Source organism: Pinus tabuliformis, chromosome 6 (genome assembly GCF_031772625.1).
Source record: "Pinus tabuliformis cultivar Carrire ecotype Pingquan chromosome 6, CPIR1, whole genome shotgun sequence".
NCBI classification, from domain to species: domain Eukaryota; kingdom Viridiplantae; phylum Streptophyta; class Pinopsida; order Pinales; family Pinaceae; genus Pinus; species Pinus tabuliformis.
Window position 1 is genome coordinate 1,484,447,229 of NC_142292.1, and position 6,656 is coordinate 1,484,453,884.

The following is a 6,656-nucleotide window of genomic DNA, read 5'->3' on the forward strand; positions in this document are numbered from 1 at the left end:
GGCCTGAAGATCTACAAGTGGGTATGTGTTTAACCTATTTGGAGGTGTAGTCAGTTCGATGAGTAAGAAACAATTTGTACTGGCATTATCAACTACAGAGGCAGAATACATGGCAACCACTCATGCAAGCAAGGAAGCAGTTTGGTTGCAGAGATTGTGTTCAAGTATGGAGTTAGTACAGGGAGCTATAAGGCTAGATTATGATAGCCAAAGTGAAATTTTCTTGGCAAATAACCCTACTTATCATTCAAAGACAAATCACATTGATGTTCAATATCACTTTGTGAGGGATATGATAGAAGACAAAATGGTGTTGCTGGTAAAGGTGGACACTTTAAAGAATACTGCAGATGAATTGACAAAATATATGAGCTCTGAGAAGTTCTCTTGGTGTAGAGAAACAATGGGCATTGCAAGGTTGGATAAATGACTAAGCTCTCCTGTGGCCCCCTATGGAAAGAAAACAACAAGTGGGAATCTGTTGGGTTGTGTTATATTCTTTCCATGACTAGCCTACGTAGTTAACGTGGGGCTAAAGGGGGGGCGGAGCCCCCCCTTCATTGCACCGATTGTGTAGTGGGGGGGGTCACAGGGGGGTTGAAATCCCCCCTTGTCCAAGGGGTTTGAGGGTGTGGGTATCCCCCCTCTACGGGGTCCAGGGTAGCGTCCCGAGGAAATTTTGTTTGGACCCTATATTAGGTGGGGCAAACCTACCTATTGTGCATGGTTTTCGCACATGGTTTTGGGCACAATGGTTTTCGGTCCATGGTATTGGATGCTTTGACATGTATATATATGTATTGTAACATTGAAAGGAACATAATGAAAAATCAAGCTGGTAGTCCTGGTTTTGGGATCCAGGGGAAAATCTCTATGTATATGTGTTTTATGTGTTATTCCCTTGCATTATTTATTTTCTGTTCTTAGAATTCATATGCAGGTAATTTTTGTACGGGGTTAAAACCTACAAGCACTTGAAGCATTTGAGGAAGGTAACATGTCCAATATTTCAACTACCATTAAGGTGAATATTTCAAAAAATCCTAGTAAAACCAAGGAAATCTCCCTGGGGGCAACATTCTCCCCTAAAGAATTAGTCGCATACACATCCATATTCCAAGAATATAGAGATATTTTTGCATGGGACTACTCAGAGATGCTAGGCCTTAGTCCCACCATAGTGGAACATCATATTGACACATGGCCAGACGACCATCCTATTTGCCAAAAACAATGCCAATTTCATCCCTCTAAGGCAACAACAATTAAGCAAGAAATCTATAAACTTCACAAAGTTGGATTTATCTACCCAATTTCTTACACATCTTGGGTTTCCAACCCTGTACCCATCATGAAAAAATAGGGCACCATTCACATTTGTACTGATTTTAGGGACCTAAACAAAGCATGCCCTAAAGATAATTACCCAACACCATTCATCGATCAAGTCATCGATGCTTGCACCAATCATGAGGCCTTATCATTTATGGATGGGTTCTCTGGGTACAACCAAATTCAAATCCATCATACATATCAGTACAACACAACATTCACTACCCCTTTGGTGGACATTTTCATACCAAGTCATGCCCTTTGGTCTTAAAAACATTGACGCCACTTTCCAGCGAGCCATGAACTACATCTTCCATGATTTACATCACCTCATCCTCACATATTTGGATAATCTCACAGTACAATCCAAGAACCACACCAACCATTTAGAAGACGTGTTGCAAATATTTCACCAATACAACCTACACTTGAACCCTCTCAAGTGTGTGTTTTGCATCAACGCTGGAATACTTCTAAGATTCATTGTTTCCCATCAATGGATTAGAGTAGACCTCCCCAAAATTCCAAGACATTAAAGAGGTACCTCCACCAAAAACGCTAAAATAGTTGCAAATCTTATAGGGTAAATCCAACTTCTTACATTGCTTTATACCAGATTATGCCACTTGCACACAAGGTTTCCTGTGCCTCCTTCGTCAAGACATCCCTTTCCAATGGGATGATCAAGCTCAAAAATCATTCGACGCTTTGAAATATACCTTATCCCAAGCACCTTTGATTAGCCCCCCTAACCACAACAAATATTATACCCTATACTTGTCAGCCTCGGAAAGAGTCATAGCTGGGGTATTAGTCCAAGATGGACCAAACAAAAAGGAGCATGTAATTTATTACATAAGCAAGAATTTATCTGGACCTACATTGAATTATGACCTTGAAGAAAAAACATCCCTAGCCCGTGTACACATTGTATAAAAAATTTGACATTACATCATCCTTAGGACCACTATGTTGGTAGCAGCCATCAAGCCCATATGATACATTCTCACTTGTCGTATCATGAACCACAAATATGCCTGATGGGTGGTTATTCAACAAGAGTTTGATCTTCAGTTTACCAACCCATGAGAAAAAAAGCACTCATACTAGTTGAATTCATCACAGATCTCCCAACAGATAATTATGGATCTTCGATTAGTGAGGCCCTTCCCGACGAACATATATTTTTTATGTCCATGGATGACCCCTGGTACAATGATATCCTCCTCTCTTTACGAACTCAAAATTTCAAATCTCATCTCACGCATGATGATCAGAGATGCATACTTCAACAAGCCCCTCATTACCTCCTATTAAGAGATGTCCTCTATTAGCGAGGCATCGACACCATCCTACGTTGATTTCTTGATCATCAAAAAATTGCGAAACCTTAAATGACTATCATAACGGAGCATGTGGTGGCTATCTATCTGGGATGGCCACTGCCCAAAAGATCCTTCGTGTTGGTTATTTTTGACCCACCCTCTTCCACGATTGTATACAAGTAGTCAAAAGATGTGAGCGATACCAAAAATACACTCATAAGGCATTTTCACCACCACCCACTTACATCTAGTTATAGTGGTCGACTCCTTCTACAAATGGGGTATCAACTTTATGACTTGTAACCCCCCATTGTCAAACAACAAGAAGTACATTGTAGTAGTTGTGGACTATTTTACCTATTGGGTAGAAGTAATTCCCACATATAATAACATCTCTGAAACAACTTCATGGTTTTTCCTTAACCACATCATAACATGGTTCGGTATTCCCAAATAATTGGTGTCAAACCATGGTAAACATTTCGAAAATGAAATCTTTCAAAAACTATCCCAACACCTTGGTTTCTCTCACGAGTTTGCATCTACATACTACCCCCAATCCAATGGGCAAGTATAAGTCATCAAAAAGGTCCTCAAAACCATGTTACAACGTATGGTGAACACTCACAAAATTAACTGGCACCACATGGTGTTCTCAACCCTATGGGCATACCACACCATCATAAAAGCATCCATAGGATTCTCACCCTTCCAACTCGTGTATGGTATAGAAGTAGTACTTCCTATTGAGGACTAGATCCCCATTCTACACTCATCCATAGAGCTTCTATAAGAAACCAAACCATTGGAACAAATATTAGTCAAGCTAGACATCGTCGACGAATGTCGCGAGAATCTCTTTAGAATAATGAAGCCCACAAGAAGAGGGTCAAGGCCTCATTCAACCACAATATTAGCCCTCAGAAATTCATCGAGGGAGAGTTAGTCCTCCGCTACGATGTTTTCAAGAATCCATAGGACCTGGAAAGTTTGAAACACTTTGGAAGGGCCCATACATTATCAAGAATTTCCTTTTCAAGGGGGCATACATACTATTAGAGCCTGACAGGAATTGCCTAAAAAATCATGTCAATGGTCTTTACCTCAAAAAAAATCATCCATAAAATGTTAGAGTAAGCATGTGACTTATTGTTTATGATGATCGCCTCATCATGGATGTATTCTAAAAATTTCTCTCTCATCTCATGTCAACAGATGGATCTTCCTCCAGCTTATCACCATAGGTTCGCTGACGGTGAATCTCGATGGTCGCAAAATCTCATTGTTGTAGCATGGGCCATATACTCTCCTGACTAGACACCTCATCTCTTCAATGGACTTTGTATCAGGTTAGCCACCAACAATCAGGTAGAATATGATGTCGTCATAAGCCTCTTAATCGATGCCCACCACCTAGGTATCCATCACCTTCATGTATTCCTTGATTCCCAACTTGTAGTATCTGAGTTAAATAAGGCGTTCCAAGTCTGACATCCATTTTTTTTCACAAATATCTACATGCACAAAGGTTAGCTAGACATTTTGATCAAATCACATTTACACATATATCTAGAGATCAAAATTATGTAGTTGATTGCATCGCTAATCAGACTATCATGCATCACATATATAACCATCGAGATATATAAAAGCACCAACAAAAGATACATCTAGAAACATAAATGCATAAATACACCAAGAAGTATGGATGCATGTATCAAATCATGAGATCTCCAAAACTAACCTCGTATATACATCAAAAATATATATATGAGTACAAAAAATCACTGGTCCACGACAAGGAAGAATAATTCACCAAAAATACAAGGGAGTATCCTCATAAATGGTACATACATCATCTCAACAAAAAAACAAAAATACATAGCCAATTTCCTTAGGGCCTCGTGGCCCAATCTGCGCATTTCAAGAGCCAAGATGGGACCTATTGTAGTCGTCACCATAGCAATATGGTGCAAAGTCGGTCGATGCTCTGCTCCTGGGACATCGTCGTCTCAACCACAACCTCTGGAAGGTGAGCCCATCCCTCAAAGGGAACACCTCCGATCATGGTCTTCTCTTGTCTCCAGGAGTCAAAGTACCGTTGTAACTCCGCCTCAGTAACATCTTATCATGCCTCAGCCTCCTCAGCTCACACGACCAGTCTCTCTGTATCCATAGCCCCCTCTCTAGAGTGCTTGCCAATCTGTAGCTGAGGCCACTACTTTAGTCGCTCTGAGCCATCCTGAGGAGCAGGAAGTGGCCTCGATACTTAGGGTCTTTGAGGAATAGGCTCATCCCCTACGACACCCATGTGTCTCATATCATGGCCAACCAGAAAGGCTAGTGGACATCCCGGGGGCCCCGCATCTTCAAGTAAAAAATCATAGATTCAATATCATCGTAAATCATAAATACATCAAAAAACACATATGTATACAAATGAATAAATAACGAGCATATACCTGATGATCCCAGGCGGCACCTGGAAGAAGCCCCATCTTCGGATCTTACCGAAAGTCAACTCCATGGTACGGGTAGTCCAAAATCAGTTGGGGGTTGGACAAAAACCAATGCTGAAACACGTCTTCCTAGTAACGACCCATCTCTCCTCCGCCCTCCCGCGACATCACCTGTCCCCAATGGTGCATGTGAGGCTCTCGACGAGGCCCCGCCAGTACTGCAAGAATAGGGCAAAGCATAACCACCCACTCATAGAGTATGCTACAAAGCACACTCTCATATAAAATACTCTTCAGTGTGAAATGATGAATGAGACATCATCCCCTAATTCAATAATCATGCCCAGTCAAAGAACGCCCTTGCCTATAGTTGCTGCAAAATTAATATATGTGGCGACGAGCATCAATTGGGGGACGTCGATCCCACTAGTCTGACAATCATATCCAGCATTGCTCGCTCAGCTAGATCCTCCACTACTGTGATCCTCACACAACCATATGAAATAGGCTTACCACCACAGTGCCCATCAACCCAAACCCTCATACCATCATCCCCTCCTAGAAGTGGATAAGGAAGCAACTCCCCTCATAGCATCAACTCGGTGGTGAAATAGATATCGGTCTGCACCAATATCAAAGGTTTCTATAGTGGATAATCATGACCTAATGATTCACATCCCAATAACTAACCAGGTATCGCAAGAACCTACCCCACGACCTCATAAACGGGTTTTGAAGAAACTTCAACAACCCCCACTGCAATAGTTGATGCCTTGCTCCAGCATCCTGCGGCATAACATTCCAGAGAAGCACCCAATATTGCTCTCTCCTAATCATCCTACCACCCAAGATGACACAAGCCAAAAAAGAGAACCCCTTAGGTCCTCAAAAAACCAATTTTTCCCCCACCGCGTACATATCTCCTAAATAGGTGCACCATGTGTGCGTCTATATCTCATACAGTCGTGCACATGACGCGTAAAATTTTGGGAAATGTGTGACGAGCCCTAGAAGGCTTTATCATGCAAACTCAAAACTCAAACCCGTGTTGCACGTGTCTGAGTATTCCTTTCATGTAGGATCTTTAGACAAAACTCTAGTTTTGCACGAAGACCGTGTGGCTCAAGAAGAGTCATCCATGTGGTCACCTAGGTTGAACTTAAAGAGGTCATATAGGGGACCGTTGTACGACCTACCTAACCTAAAAAACTCAAAATCACAAAGGTTAGGTCTTAAGCTCCTACCTATCTCTCTCTGCGCGAATCCCGGGTGCACAAGCTACCCACAATGGAAAGAACCTCTCCACGAAATCTCTCTGACCTTCACAGCTCAGCAATGCAAATGATTCATATTTGGGCCCCATGGCCCTATCTATCAACCTTTTTTCCATCTCTTGGGGTACATTATAGAATCCCAGGATCTCCATTGACAAAACCGAAAGAGACATGAAGATCAGATCCACGACATCTTCATCATGGAACCCTCCATTTTGGTAAATACAAAAAATCATTTTCTCGGCTATCACACATGTCAAGTACTT